General features: G+C 37.6%; 1 protein-coding gene across 1 annotated transcript in view; it reads right to left on the bottom strand.

The window, feature by feature from the left end:
- The window catches only part of LOC119630503 (transcription factor hamlet), a 135,167-nt gene that overhangs the window by 76,088 nt on the left and 41,589 nt on the right, over positions 1-17,490 (bottom strand). The window contains exon 2 of the mRNA XM_062676165.1: positions 5,686-5,758. The gene's annotated coding sequence lies outside the window, so the exon portion shown is untranslated. The remainder of the gene's footprint in view (positions 1-5,685; positions 5,759-17,490) is intronic.

Below are 17,490 nucleotides of genomic sequence, written 5' to 3' on the forward strand. Positions count from 1 at the left end.
TGACCTCGAGACACTGTTCGGTATGGGGGACGCGGTCATCCTGGCAGGCGATTTAAATTGCCACCACACTAGGTGGAACTGCCATCGCACGAATGTGAACGGTAGGCGTCTCGACGCGTTCATAGACGACCTCACATTCGAAATATTCAACCCCCCGACCCCCACGTACTATCCGTACAACGCCGCGCGTCGTCCGAGCACAATAGATCTGGCACTGCTGAGGAACGTAACTCTGCGCTTACGCTCCATCGAGGCAATGTCAGAACTCGACTCAGACCACCGACCTGTCGTCATGCAGCTCGGTCGCCCACTCAACCGCGAACCAGATACGAGGACCATGGTGGATTGGAAGAAGCTGGGCACGTGCTTAGCTGACACCGCTCCACCAATCCTCCCTTGCGGCCCGGATTCAACTCCATCCCCCGAGGATACCGTCGAATCCATAAACATCTTCACTGATCACGTCTCGACGGCGATCATAAGATCTTCGAAACAAGTCGATGTGGAGGACTGCTTCCACCGCATCAGACTTTCCCCCGATCTTAGGGACCTCGTTAAAATCAGAAACGCGGCAATCCGGGCCTACGATCGATATCCCACGGATTCAAACCGGACTCGGATGCGTCGCTTACAGCGGGAGGTCAAATCCCGCTTAAGCGACGCCCGAAACGAAAACTGGGATAGTTATTTAGAAGAACTCGCGCCCACTCACCAAGCATACTGGCAACTAGCTAGGACCCTCAAGTCCGAAACTATAGCCACTATGCCGCCTCTCGTACGCCCCTCAGGCCAATCACCGGCTTACGATGACGATGACAAGGCAGAGTTGCTGGCCGATGCACTGCAAGAGCAGTGCACCACCAGCACTCAACACGCGGACCCCGAACACACCGAGTTCGTCGACAGGGAGGTCGAGCGCAGAGCTTCCCTGCCGCCCTCGGACGCGTTACCCCCCATTACCACTTCCGAGGTCAAGGAGGCGATCGATAGCCTACAACCACGGAAAGCTCCCGGCTCCGACGGCATCCGCAACCGCGCGCTTAAACTGTTACCAGCCCAACTGATAACGATGTTGGCCACCATATTAAATGCTGCTATGACGAACTGCATCTTTCCCGCGGCGTGGAAAGAAGCGGACGTTATCGGCATACACAAGCCGGGCAAACCGAAGAACGAAACCGCGAGTTACCGCCCCATCAGTCTCCTCCCGGCGATAGGCAAACTTTACGAACGGCTCCTTCGTAAACGCCTCTGGGACTTCGTATCCGCGAATAAAATTCTTATAGACGAGCAGTTTGGATTCCGCGCCAGACACTCGTGCGTCCATCAAGTGCACCGCCTCACGGAGCACATCTTACTAGGGCTGAACAGGCGGAAACCCATTCCGACAGGAGCCCTCTTCTTCGATATAGCGAAGGCGTTCGATAAAGTCTGGCACAACGGTTTGATATACAAACTGTATAACATGGGAGTGCCAGACAGGCTCGTGCTCATCATACGAGACTACTTGTCGAACCGTTCGTTCCGATATCGAGTCGAGGGAACGCGTTCCCGGCCCCGTCACGTCACAGCCGGAGTCCCGCAAGGCTCCGCCCTCTCCCCGTTACTATTCAGTTTGTATATCAATGATATACCCCGGTCTCCGGAGACCCATCTGGCGCTCTTCGCCGATGACACCGCCATCTACTACTCGTGTAGGAAGAAGGCGTTGCTTCATCGACGACTTCAGACCGCGGCTACCACCATGGGACAGTGGTTCCGGAAGTGGCGCATCGACATCAACCCCACGAAAAGCACAGCGGTGCTCTTCAAAAGGGGTCGCCCTCCGAACACCACGCTGAGCATCCCCCTCCCGACTAGGCGCGTCAATAACCCCGCCCCCGCCGTTCGCCCAATCACGATGTTCGACCAGCCCATACCGTGGGCCCCGAAGGTCAAATATTTAGGCGTCACCCTCGACAGTAGGATGACATTCCGCCCCCACATCAAGACGGTACGCGACCGTGCCGCCTTCATTCTAGGACGTCTCTACCCGATGATATGTAGGCGAAGTAAAATGTCCCTTAGAAATAAGGTGACACTCTACAAAACTTGCATACGCCCCGTCATGACCTATGCAAGTGTAGTGTTCGCTCACGCGGCCCGCATACACTTAAAATCCTTTCAAATTATTCAATCCCGTTTTTGCAGGATAGCCGTCGGAGCCCCGTGGTTCGTCAGGAACGTCGACCTCCATGACGACCTGGACTTAGAGTCCATCAGTAAGTATCTTCAGTCGGCGTCCATGCGCCACTTCGATAAAGCGGCACGACACGAGAACCCTCTCATCGTGGCCGCCGGTAACTACATTCCCGATCCTGCGGACAGAATGGAAAGCAGTCGACGTCGCCCAAAACACGTCATCTCGGATCCTCCCGATCCACTAACGGTGCTTTTAGGTACTTCAAGCACCGGTCACCGTTCTCGTCGAACCCGTCGCTTGCGACGAAGGGCTCGACGAGTAAATTAACTCTCAGACACAGCCCACTGAGTTTCTCGCCGGATCTTCTCAGTGGGTCGCGTTTCCGATCCGGTGGTAGATTCTGCGAAGCACGACTCTTGCTAGGGTTCGTGTTAGCAACATCGTCAGGTTTGAGCCCCGTGAGCTCACCTACTAAAGTTAAGGCTACGCTGAAATAGCCGCTAGGGCTATCAGCTTAGGTAGGAAAAAAAAAAAAAAAAAAAAAGCATTTACGTTGTAGATGTCTATGGGTTCCAGTAACCACTTATCACCAGGTGGGCTTTGAGTTCGTCCACTCATCTAAGCAATAAAAAAGAAATAAAAAATAAAGTCGCAATTTCTTTATCCGCATGCAGTGGGCGCTTTGCCGTTCCACGATATTAAGTGGCACTCTGATATATATGGGTATGACAAATTAAACCCTCTTCCCTAGATAATTGAGATTATATTCTCAATTCCATTGTGTAAGTAATTTGATGTCGATGGTCTTAGAGAATTGAGCGCTATATTTTCTTATTCATTGTATGGATTTTTTAGAAGCGAGCTTGGAAAGTTTCCAATACATTCCATTGGCCATTGGCTACACATACCGCTGACATTGTTAATGTTCACGAGCGACGGTGGTCACATCTTGGGGTCCGTATGATATGCAACCCTTTTCAAGTTATTACTAGTAATTCCCCAAGAAACATTTATGACTTGGTTCTCCCGCTGATTTGCATTCCGTTAATGCGTAACTTACCATTAATCTAAATATATATACACTTCTAGGGTTTTGAGTCGTTAGGTGCTCGATTACAGTGTTCCGTGTGAATTGACTTTCGGAGTGCCAGCCCTTCGTATTTAGATATGGTTGGCGTACATCGATTTCCTCTCGTCCGAAAAAAAAAATCTATGCTTCCCAGAAAGAATTCGATGGGGCATAAATTATATACCCACGTCATATTTCTAGTTAGGTACGAAAGAGATGATCGATACTGTCTTGAGAAAAAACCGTTACACCGTCTCGATATAGTCATTGATATACATTTTAAAAGTCTAGAAGTGTTCTTTGTTAAGTTTGTATCATTAGCATCAATATAACCTGCAACTCTAAACTGAAAAAAACTCTTTTATGTCTATTACGATCCCACAAAAAATCAGACAGAGTAAAATATATTGAAAACTAATAGACATTTACAATAAATAAATAAAACAATGGATAGGTAATATTTTAGGAAATGTTTTCATACGCGACGATTATTGACAAATATTATTTTAAACCGTTTAACGTATGCTCGGTAATATGTAATGAAATCGACGATATACATAGTTTCTCTACACAGATCTATGGTAATACTGAATGTGTCAAATTAAAATTACAATACCAATATTTTTTGAGTCTAGTAAGCTGTTTCATTCACGACAAACTGTATCTATATATTAATACGTGAAGCAAAAACTTTGTATCCCTTTTTACGAAAATTGCGCGGACGGGGGAGTATGAAATTTTCCACACTTATAGAGAATATAGAGAAGATGTGCACAATGCTAATATTTTTTTAAATAATGCATAAAAGATACATGAAATCAATAAAGAAAACATTACACACACTACATACCATGTATTTGACGCACACACGCATGCATACATTTATTGTCAAACTTTGGTTCTTGACGTCTGTTGTCAAATTGAGATTAAATATTGTTTGTCTTTGTTAATATTTTTTATAGTATAGTCTTAGCGAAATTTGTGATTATAGAAGTATAAAATATAATCATAATAGTCTACAAACTTACAATTCCAATTAATTATAGTCGAATTTCGACTTCTGCGGGACCTCTAGTTTAACTAATTCAATGTTTTGGAAAATGTATTTTTCTAAACATCTACAAAGCAATATGCGAAGAATAATTCATGTTCAAAAACATCTTATAATCTTATTTATCAAATACAAATTTAGACTTTAAAATTAAATTTAATTATCTTTTGAACCTACCCGTTCCAGTACTTCTATAATAGTCAAGTAATGTAACATATACCAGATAGGTAGTTCTGGTAGCCGGCTAATCGCAGCCCGGGGTCAAGCCGTGTAAGAGCGTTGCTCACCACGTTTATTATAATAAGACTCGGTAGCCATTATATAGCTCATCGCCCTTTATGCTTATCAGAAATGCACGTGTATAAATTGTTTTCGTATTAAATTTTGTTCTTCTGTTTTTAATGTCTCTATAGGTTTTAGTTTTGTTCTAAACAGAAATCTTATTCAAAGGATTAAAGCTTTGGGAAAGGTCGCATATAGTTACGTATATACCTAGTCAGGTCATAAATTCTGTCACATGTTTAATGTAAAATAATTGAAACAAGTTTATTCAAATTTGAATTGGCGCGTAACCGCAACGATGCAACGCAATAACTGCAACACGGTCTTCTTTAAGCGTCCACTCCATATTTAAAAATGAGTAAAATTCTAAAAGTATACATTTTTATTTTCATGAACAATTCGAAATTCGAATTCAATAAACTTTTTTGTGGGCAGCATTCTAAAAGAAAAGTTTTTACTGTGTGACAATACTTATGACCTGACTAGTTATATATTGTGTACTGCTAACTGTAAATAGTTTTAGGTTTAGTATTATGTGTTCATATTATTTTGCAAATTCTAAGTTAAAATATATTAAGGATCGGAAGGCGCGATAGTAACAGTAGCTAAGAAAATTATTCGTACGCTTGTCAGATTTCTGTACGCTCCGTTACTACATATTTGACTTTTTTTTATTGCTTAGATGGTTGGACGAGCTCACAGCCCACCTGGTGTTAAGTGGTTACTGGAGTCCAAAGGCATCTACAACGTAAATGCGCCACCCACCTTGAGATATAAGTTCTAAGGTCTCAGTGTAGTGACAACGGCTGCCCCACCCTTCAAACCGAAACGCATTACTGCTTCACGGCAGAAATAGGCAGGGTGGTGGTGCCTACCCGTGCGGACTCACAAGAAGTCCTACCACCAGTAACTCTGATAATGAAATTTCTTAAAGAATTAGAAATTAAATTAATTTAAAATGTCATTCCTTTGTTCACTGAAGAACACGAGAGCCCGTCAGAGAACATGAGATTAAACCGTAAAAATAAGAGTTTTAATTCAACAAATTACTTTTATTATAAAGAAAAAAATTATGATATTTTTATTTATTCAATAACTCACCTATTAACGCTTGGATGTTATTGCTGGATCTAACCTCATTTGCGGTAGTCAGCTTGGCGGCGGTTGTCTTACGCTGTAATTAAAATATTGGTTTTAAAAAAATTAATTTATCGACAGTAAAAACGTGGAGCAGTTTTGGCATAATCTAGGTTTTCGAATTAAGTAATTAAATTTTTCATTTATTTCAGAGATACATAATAATATATGTATATATCGCGTAGTGGTAAAGCTTTTCTGTTTAAATATAACCGTTGTAAAATAAAATTGTGATTTAATTAATCATTTCGTGAATCATTTATGTTATAAGAAAGTAAACTTTAGATTTAAGTAAACAATAACACCCAAATACATCTAAAAACGATCCACAAATTAAAAAGTACAATAATTATTGTATTTATTTCACGATTGTTCTTGTTCTTAGTTATTCTAGGCACTTGATACATAACAAATAATAACAATGAATTATGCTGCACCTTTGGCATCGCATTGCTCTACATGAGAGCTCTTACGCAAGCCATAAGTTTTGACGACAAACAAACTAGCCAATTCCAGGTCATAATAACAGTGATTGACGAAACAAGTAATAACGGTCGTTAACAAATAATAAGTCAATGTTTCAAGTTAATTTCACTGTGATCCGATTGCGCAATGTATTGCTTAGAACCAGCACCCCACATATGAGTCGTCTATTATCAAAGGTGGCAATCTGTGCATTTGGACAAAAAAATGTTATTGATATGTCAATACAGATTGATTTGAATATAATCGTCTCCTTCAAAGAATACGGTTCAAAACCTGCATTAAATAAAGGTTAATACTTAACCTGTTATTTATCTAAGATGTCGTTCAGAAGAGTTTTGTGACTGCCAATGGAATACAAAGTCAATAATTCGTTTTTCTGATTTACCAATAATTGTCCAAAAGTCACATTGCCGGCTTTGATAATAGTCGACTCATATATTTGTCAACTAAATAAAACGAGCCATGAAAAGTCGTGCTTTTATTTTGCTTTGTTTTATTGCTTTGGTGGGAGCTTACGGCCCACCTAGTGTTAAGTAGTTACCGGAGACCGTAGACATCAATAACAAAATGTCACTACACACGATGAGTTCTGAGCTTAGTTATACAATAGCATAACTGATCCAGCCTTGATTGCTGAAATGCATAACTACTTCACTGAAATAGGTGGGCTGGTGGTACGTACCCATCCGGACTCACAAGAAGCCTTCCCACCTAGTAATTAAGTAAAATATGCATAATTTTTGTAACTTTGATTTCAATCCACGTAGTAAAAAGCAGTTACTGAAGCACCAGATACTACAGCATAAAACTGCTGTAACTCACCTTGTTTTGTGTCAATTAGACAAAAAGTGTCGGAGATTATCAACCCGTGCGTTTCGAAGTTGATACAAACATCAAAACAATTTTAAATGTTGGTAAATGTAGATATTTATTGAATAGGTAACTTATTTTCAATAAAGTGCAGGGTTGGCTGTTGCGGTTGGTCTTAGTATTTCAAATCATAAGAAAAACGCTTATCATCTACAAGTGAATATATAAAAAGAAGTAAAGGTTTGTAGAAAGTGAAAATAGCCCGGAGGTGCCGTTGCTTAAACACGTAATGCTAAATTCCACGCAAATTGCACTAGAACAAACATATTTGCTAGGTTGTCTTAACTGCTCAACGAAAAATCAACAATCAACTAAAGGTTTTAAAGCAATGCGTAAAGGACCTAAGAAAATAAAGAAAACCATTTTTTTCCAAATTTTATTATTAAAATATTTGTAGAATCATATAACGTTTCGGCTCAGAAATACAAAGCATATTAAATAATTAAGCAATCGGAAAGAACAATCAATGCTCGGACAGCCCTTCAAACGTAATGTAATGTGTTTTAAAAACCGCGACAGTCAATCAGATAAATTTATAAGAGCTAGCTAGCGTCAATCGGGAATGTCGTTTTTATAACAAAGAATTACGTAATTAATATAAAAAAACTGCTTGGCCTCATTTCGGTTAGTGGACGGCACTGGTCTTGTTGAATTGCGACAAAAGCCCGCCCGCAATTATTTCACGGTAACAACATTGCAAAATCATGTTTAAATTAGACGCATCGTGATGCGGACCGTAGAGAAATAGTTTCGCGAAATCAACTGTACAGAATTAATTGCGTGATCTTTGATCTTATATTGACTTATGGAGTTCATTGTTGTTGTTCGTATATTATTATTTTCGAAGTTGCATTTTGAAATATAGGCTGAATTCAAATATGTAGTGCAAAAGTAAGCATACACTATACAGTCATGTTTTAAGCCATGTCATGACGCTCAGGAAAAAACCTGAAAGGTTGCTAATTTCCAAGCCCTATGGTATGTTGCAAAAACTTAATCTTGAAACGAGATGTTTAATAACACAGTCATTCTGGGTAGTATGGATGAGCTCTGCAGCAGTGTTCACTCAATGTTCACTGCTACAATAAAACGAGGATCACGAAATCATCTCAAAAAATTCATCAGGATATCCCTGAAGAATACACGGTACAAATGACATAGAAAACCAAATTCTCTTTGTGGAGCCTAGACATTTCAGTAACTTGAAAAAAAAAAGGTGTTATTTAAAAAATCGCTGCTACCGCTGTCTAAAATTAGAAGCTGTTCTCTATCAAAGGTACCAAAACATAAAGACTGGCTTAGCATGGCGTGATTCGTAGCTGTGAACACTAGCATGAGGTATGAGTGAAGTTATTACTAATAGTAGAATTCACGATATGATTAACTTTAAAAAATTTAAGTTAAAAATAAAAAAAAAGGTAAAAAGCTCCAAAATTGGCAATATGAACAGAGACCCGCATTGCCTCTATGGTGGTTTAGCTACCCACGATTAATAATGGTACATACATCTTATTACTTTTAAAAAGTGTCTCAAAGGTTACGCCGATCGTAATAGTAGGTGAGGAGTGATCGTTTGCGCATCTACAATTAATCAGCTTTGTTTCAATCACAACTGATGATTAGGCCGTTCGTTGCCTAACAAGATGAATATTTTCGTGTGCTCGTATGAATTTCAATCCGAACCGAGACAAAGGTTTAAACAATTTGTGAGCTCCATTAGAGGATAGGCTATTCAAAAATGATGATTTCTCGAACGTGACACAGGGTGGAGACGTTCGGCCAGTTAGGCACGTGCCATTGATAAAATTTTGTCTCTTTACAACGCTTGCATTAACTCGTTCTTTTGTTTGTCGTGTTCGAGTGCTATTTTGAAAATGATTGACAGAATACTTCTTGAGGAGATTCTTGACATTTAAATCGGACGACATCATGCAAGAAAACGCAAAGAAAAACGAAAAAGTTTTAGAATTTTGAATACGTTTTTATAGCTTTTATGTTTAATGAAAAATATTTTTTTAATAATGTTATACATATTAACTATCCATAATACCCTGATTTAAATAATTGCACAACCAACAGTGGTTTTCATACTTCAATTCAGAATGCTTTGAGAATTTTTTGCTGTACGCTCTTAGTATCCGTATGTCGCATGTGAAGCATATCAAAATACAATAGTAAATGATTCCGATACACAAAGCAATGGGAGCTTCATTATAAATCCTCGGTGAAGATTGATGTGACAATGTGGTGTAACATATTTTGATGTAGGTTAAGGTTTTGAGGTTGGGCAAGGCTCTAGTATTCAATCAGCTATTTTAACACAATGGAAGCGGTATGGTAACGGTTAATAAAAGCATTCGATTGAATAAGATATCAAAAAATCGAAATTAATTAAAACTACATTAAAACAAAATGGCATGTTGGTCATTTGCCTATGAGGTTTTGTTTTCATTTTGATCCTTTGATAATTAAATCGGAATGAAATTTTGTACGCAGACTGGCACCCGCGGCTCGCGCATTTTACTATGTTGCTAATATTTGAACGATAATTCTAAACCAAGTTCAATAATTATGTATCGAACATCTCAATTCACGGGAACTCAAAGCGAGTAGAAGTCATAGACTTTGAGTTTGATATGCAAACTTGTGCCATTTTGAGAAGGCGGCACGAGCCAAAGCACGTCATTACGGATCCTCCTGATCCATTAACGGTGCTTTTAGGCACCACAAGCACCGGTCACCGTCCTCGTCGAACCCGTCGAGCGAATTAACCCATAGACACAGCCCACTGAGTTTCTCGCCGGATCTTCTCAGTGGGTCGCGTTTCCGATCCGGTGGTAGATTCTGCGAAGCACTGCTCTTGCTAGGATCAGTGTTAGCAACTCTTCGGTTGAGCCCCGCGAGCTCACCTACAAACGTCAGGGTGAAGCTGAAATAGCCTCTCAAGGCTATCAGCATAGGTAGAAAAAAAATATATAAAAAGTACACAAACACAATGAAATTAAATGCCGTAACTTCCTTAACGCAACAGCAATTTAACAATAAAACAGGGCACTATATTATAACGATTTCAATAATTTAAACCATCTTTAAGTGCAATGCAAATGCTACGACTTAATATAACACTTCTGTCCTAAACAATCGCACTCAATATTAAATATCTATTTTCGCAACAATCCTTGATGATCTATTTGATACATCCGAACTTAAGTAACATTCACAAGGTCGCATGAGTATGATGCGGTGGTACGTAGATTATATGAACGATGCCCAGTAATTACGTACAGCGCGGTTGATCTGTTAAAATAACAATAATTAAGAGGTTCTTCGGAATCAGAGCAAATTTTCCTCTGAATGGCTAGTGTTGTGTTGCGTATGTTCAAAATAATAATTGTGGTTTGTAGCTAGGTAGTACAAACAATGAAATGTTTAGTTTAGACTGTTATTTACACTATTACTTTGTGCATCTCGAACTAAAAACTTATTTAATGATCTTAGACGACAATATCTATATTTTAACTTGAAGCAAAAACTTTGTATCCCTTTTTACGAAAATTGCGCGGACGGAGGCGTATGAAATTTCCCACACTTATAGAGAATATAGAAAAAAAGTGCACAATGATAATATTTTTTTAAAATAATGCATAAATGATACATTAAATCAATGAAGAAAACATTACACACACTACATACCATGTATTTGACGCACACACGCATGCATACTATTTATTGTCAAACTTTTGTTCGTGACGTCTGTGGTCAAATTGAGAATAGAATAAATATTGTTTGTCTTTATTAAAAAAAATATAGTGTAGTATTGGCGAAATTTGTTATTATAGAAGTATAAAATACAATCATAATAGTGTACCAACCTATAATACAATTCGAATAAATTATAGTCGAATTTCGACTACAGCGGGACCTCTAGTAAGCATAAATAGACGATATCATAGTTTTTATAATCACTTTTGTTATTTCGTCATGTATCGATTTTTCTTTTATCTGCGTCTTTAAGATCGTTTGTAAATGTATGTAAGTGGTGACTTTTCAATTGTGTTAAGCTGTAGCTTCAAATTGAAATTGACAGTTGTACTGCAGTAGAAATAATATCTTAACAATACACGAGACCACATGTCAAATAAAACATTAAATTATAATGTTGAATGCGTAAATAAAATATTGTTTTTTTTTTTTTTTTTTTTTTTTTTTTTTTTTTTCTTCATCCCGCCATCCCCCAGACGCCGGACCGGCGGCCGCCAGCAACACGATCGCCGGTTCCCTCGGTCGACGGGAAATAAAATATGTAACGTATGTTCGATTGCAGACAATCGTTGATCCGATATGACGCATCTTTATTATCGATATTCATGTATTTTTATTACTTTAGAAAGTGTGCTGTTACGTAATTTTGGTTTAATTTACGAGAACGATATTCGAGTACGGGATTAATGAGTTGACTCGTATTTTTGCGTCATTTATTGAATAACCTTATTACTTGACGTTTCACAAAAGAAGTACAGATGCATTCATAATTTTTAATAAGTCGTCGTGGCCTAAAGGATAATACGTCCGGTGCATTCGTATTACCGGTGTTCGAATCCCGCAAGCGGGTACCAATGTTTCTAATGAAATACGTACTTAACAAATGTTCACGATTGACTTTCACTGGTGGTAGGACCTCTTGTGAGTCCGCGCGGGTGGGTACCACCACCCTGCCTATTTCTGCAGTGAAGCAGTAATGCGTTTCGGTTTGAAGGGTGGGGCAGCCGTTGTAACTATACCTGAGACCTTAGAACTTATATCTCAAGGTGGGTGGCGCATTTACGTTGTGGATGTCTATGGGCTCCAGTAACCACTTAACACCAGGTGGGCTGTGAGCTCGTCCACCCATCTAAGCAATAAAAAAATAATTCAGAAATAAAAACGACTTCAATCAATCATATTATTTCCTGAAATGTTCGATGTAGTATCTGAATTTCATTGTTACATTAATTTAAGTAGATTTGATTATTGATAAACCATAAAAAGGGACTAGAGTTTCGAGAATCAACTTGCACAGTGACTTTAAAAGAGCTTACAGAGTGGAAGCTGTCTTGGTTAATAATTTCAGATTTTATGTGTTTAAATTTATCATTTACTGATACTGACTAGGGATGAATGGAGGATATTGTTTTTTTTTTAAATTGTTTTTGATTGGTCAATACACTCATTTACACCAACAATGTCAGAGGTACAGCACCGGTGCTCTCTATCGTCAATGTTTATCACCTCGGAGGTAAATATTCTTCTCAGATCGCGGTAGCATCTTAAGTAATAAGTCTCGCAACAAATAACTCTCAACAATTAACTGGTGATAGGACCTCTTGTGAGTCCGCACGGGTAGGTACCACCACCCTGCCTATTTCTGCCGTGAAGCAGTAATGCGTTTCGGTTTGAAGGGTGGGGCCGTTGTAACTATATTTGAGAACTTAAAACTTATATCTCAAGGTTGGTAGCGCATTTACGTCGTAGATGTCTATGGGCTCCAGTAATCGCTTAATGCCAGGTGGGCTGTGAGCTGGTTCATCCCTCTAAGCAATAAATAAAAAAATAAATATTACGCGAAAAAATGCAATTTTAAAATTAAATATATTCACGTTGTAAACTAAGAAAACCTTAAAATTGTTGTCGTTATAAATATTAATTTACGTGGAAAACGTATGAGTCACGGCAATTGAACAGATTTTTTCCGTATTTCGATGTCAACTCGGTTATAAGGAAACCGCTCGGGACATAGATCATAGCGGTTTGCTTCTGAGTTTATTTTATAAGTCTTGTGGAGTCCCACTAAGGTCATGCTATACGAAGCGACGCTAAGCAAGGATACCATTTTTTTTATTAGAAACGTTGTTCAGTGTTTTGTTTTTGCCATCGGTGCGGTGTTTTTAAGTCGATTTGGCGCGTTGTTTACGCTATACTTCGTTAACCTCAGGTGAGCAATGATCTCATCTGAGACTTTGATGCGCTATAATAAAAAATTACATAGCACAGTTGAGTATTGTAATAATAAGACACCGAAAATATTAAATTTGTAACAAGTTAATGAACGCACATTTTAATTAAACTATATTAAAAAAAAATGTTCATAAAATAAAGCAAGGCGGTGAGTAATTGTGACTCAAAAAATACGGAAGTGCAGAATTATCTGCAATTCCCAGATGAAAATGAGTTATAGCGCAGATATTATCTTCGTTGGATGTTGAAGTGACAAAAGTTGCGATTTAACTTTATGTTGCCGGATTCTAAATAGTTTATATTGTGTATTTCAACTTATTTGCCTATTGGACTCATCCTAACTACTTAGATAAAGTACAGTTTGAAAAATTAAATATTAAAATAGTTAAAAACATATCGCCATACGTATAGCTATCCCAGTTTCATAATAAGCTACTTAAATAGTTCAAGAAATGAACAAGATTTCTTCATATGAATCCGTTGAAGGGAACTGGTTTTTGAATATTACAGCCGTCTTCAAGTGATAAAAATGAATTCATTGTTTAAAAAAAAACAACATATTTTACGTACGGTACAGCTGTTTTATTATATTATAAGAACATATTTAAATTCCGAAACAAGATTTAATTCCTATGGAATATTTATTATCATTATTATTATTTTTTATTTATTTTTTGCTTAGATGGGTGCACGATCTCACAGCCCACCTGGTGTTAAGTGGTTGCTGAAGCCCGTAGACATTTACAACGTAAGTGCACCACCCACCTTGAGATATAATGTCTCAGAACCTTACAACTTATATCGGACATGAGGTCCTACCACCAGTAAATATAGCACAATATAAATAAAGATGGAAATCAAAGGAGGTTTTTTACAAATGGCCAATCCAAAAAGACACACTGTAGAATGTGCTAAAGGGAACAGTTATCGAAGCTCATAAATAATACGATGTAAATTACGTAATTGCTCATGACGTTCACCTTACACTTGAAACTCCGACGTGTGGGTATTCTTTCTCGCATACTTTTCATCTACCGATAATTCGGTGCGTCTTGTTAGTCCAGATTTTTAATTGGTCCATGGCAGACCTGGCCGACGTAGTGGAATGTGGCTATGATTGCTCATGGACATTGGCAATCCTGAGTGCTGCATGTCGGAGGGGCTTTTTTAACTCAAAAAACTACGTGGTTTAGCTATGAATAATATGTCATCCAAATAGTTAGTTATAATTATTATTCTACGAGATACATACACAGTTGGGATTTTACCAAATTTGTTGTTATTTTTTGATCAAATAAATTTATCATTAAAACTACTTTTTTGGTTAATGTCGCGATTTTCTTTTGCAGTTTCACGAACGATTGACTTTTTTTTATGAAGGAAAGATTACTGGTAGCTAGGAGGCTACTAGGACAGGTGGGCGAGTAAAGGCTCGTCCAGGAGGGATGAGATTTGCTAATAGCTGCCCAAGCGCCTCCAAAGGAGATCTAACCACTCTAGGGCAGCTGCTTTGCGAATGAATCTGACGGACTAACCGTGACCGAAACGAATACTATTTATTAAATACTTACGTGTTTGAAATGTCAGAAATAAGGTAATGACCAAAATAACACGCGATTAAACCATAAGGGTAGCTTTAAGTACGTGTACGACTCGCAAAAACCAAAGAAAGCACCAAATAAAGATATTCAATTCAAACTAATGACCATTTAATTTATGTATTAATGAAATCATTTAGCGATTTCCCTGTATTAATCCTGACACATGTTTATAGGGTTAAAAGTATGGTAAATAAAAAAAGTTCTAGTACAAAGTGATAGTTTAAAGTTTCGCTCCTCGTATCGTGATGTTGATAAAATATAGGTATTATTATAATCTATGATGTAAAATCAGATAAGTCGTGAAGAAATGCAACGCTCACGATCCTGACCATTTTGTTATGCGCATGAATAATTTGTATCCATAATAGATTTATGAATCTAAAACGAAAATAAAAACGTAGTATGCGATTTGATCTATGTTTCAAAAGTAATGAAACATATTCTAAATGAAAAAAAAATCTAAAAAAAAAATGTTTAAATATTATGTTGTCAATTTTGAAGATTGACAACTTGTTTTTGCCTGGGGTGAGAATTAATTTTGACAATGCAACTTTGTTTTTGAATGTGGTGTTTAGTCGGTTAGTGCATCGTAGGCTACATTACTACATTATTCGGCAACATTACCCACTTAAAAATAACTAAATGGAAATTTAATATAAACATTAATAATTAGTATATATTTTTATTGTTCTTGTATATATATTTTTTATTTTTTTATAAATAAATAATTTTGTTATATTGAGGAAGATACGGCTGCAACTATGTATTAGTTTGAAAGTTGCACGTAGCAACCAGTATTATGTTGTGAAGGAACCGGACTAACAATAGACGATTTTATTACGCGCATCATCAATTTACATTTTTATTTTACGTACGAATTTATTTAATTACTACATTTATCGAAATAAGGATTTATCTTACAATAAAATAATTAAACATATTTTCAAATGTCACTTACTATGTTCACGTTTAGCACAAGCAATACGATAAAGCATCCAAAAGCCACGATGTCATATCGTGTATGATTTAATGTATGATTACGGATTCATTCACAAAAACAAACCGGAGTTATAGGAACAGGTCTGTTTTGACGTTCCACCGGTTTATTGTTCTGGTAAAAAATTCAGGACATTTTCATTCGTTTTTCGCTATGTCTTTTATATAAATTACTATAGATGAGTTATTTAATGGCCAATCTCATACAGAGATCGCGACCTCAAATCTCAAGGTGGGTGGCGGCATGCTGGGATGTCTATTGGCTTTGGTAATCCTTTAACCACGAACCAGCCGCCAGGTGGGCTCTGAGCTGGTCTGCCCAACAACGGCAATAAAAAATACACGCATTTAAATACGCGTGTCTAAATTATAATAGTAAAACGTTATAATTACGTCCGTTAGACGCTGACTGTACCCAATCTGGAAGGAAGTCGGCTTGTTTACCTTCATTTCTCGATATATAAAAAACCAGAAATATCGAAGACGGCATAAAAATTACATATTTCATTCACACATAAATATCGACAAAACCCGTAAAATAAACATTGATAACATCTATAAAACGAACAAATCCACGAATTACATTAAGAGCTTAATAAAAAGTACTATTTAAATCGTCATTACTGTTGACCTTAGCACTGCCCACTGTGAGCTGGAATGCATTAATGTCGTCCTCGCACTTTGCTTCAGCATTACAAAAACAAACTTTTGTTTGCACCCAAGCGAATTAGGTCTACTGATCATTCAGTGTATTTTAAAAGCACCGCGTAATTCGAAGCGTATCGTTCGAGTGTAAATGTAAATTTGTTTTCGTGGATGGTTTAATGCGAGAGCTTCTTGTCCGTTATTAGTCAGAAACTGGTCCGGCTTCCTACGTTCATAGGATGTTGCTCCATATACGCTATTCATTAAGTTAATGGCTTTGGGATTACGATGATTTTTGTTGCGAAACCACGATATGAATCTTGAAATCGATTTAGTGTTTGTAATTGAATTTTGTCTCGAGGGTTGTGAAATCAATTGATACTGTGAAACAGATGTTATATGATGTGCATTCAAACAATTTCTGATTCTGGCAATAGTTTATTATTTAATTCACATCTAGTGCGGCCGTTTGGTTCTGTATCGTATTAACCGTCTTGTCTAAAATTTACGTTTATAAATTTCTCACATTTTTACCATTGAATTTTAAATTTAATCAAGAACTCATGATAATTTTAGTTTTTAATGTTATTAAATCGCTCATTTTTTTCTTAGATAATACGTTCGCCAAATTCGCGATTCTCAAAACTGTAACATTCGGAAAATACACTTCAAATTGAAGTTAAAGATATGGTTTTTAAATCGAAATCCCTTTCAGTTCGAAAGCTATCGAAATGTCATATTAAATATTTAATATTGTTAAACTAGCTTCGCTCTATGAATGTACTACACAGAGGAGTTGACGTTAATAAATAACCAGAAACTCTTAGAGCAATCAATAAAACATTTATTTGTTTATTTAATCGCAGAATACCGATCATTACTGTGAAACGTAACTATTTAACATACTAATCTGTGATTGTTAACATGAGACGTTTCAAAAGTACCGCCTTCAAGCGACTTTAATCCCAAATCGAATATGAATAAGAACGTAATTTGTTTGTGCTGGTTTTTTTTTTCAAATCGTGCTTACGGTAGCTGGAATTAAGGGTCAAAGAGATCAACCGTGATCGAAAACTGATATTAGAGATAGTAAATGGAGTGACGCATGCGTGAATGAGATATCAGTGGCGCAAGGACTGACGAAACAGTCGTGTCGGTGACTGTACATCAGTGACTA

The sequence above is a fragment of the Bombyx mori genome, chromosome 3 (genome assembly GCF_030269925.1).
Source record: "Bombyx mori chromosome 3, ASM3026992v2".
Classification (NCBI taxonomy): domain Eukaryota; kingdom Metazoa; phylum Arthropoda; class Insecta; order Lepidoptera; family Bombycidae; genus Bombyx; species Bombyx mori.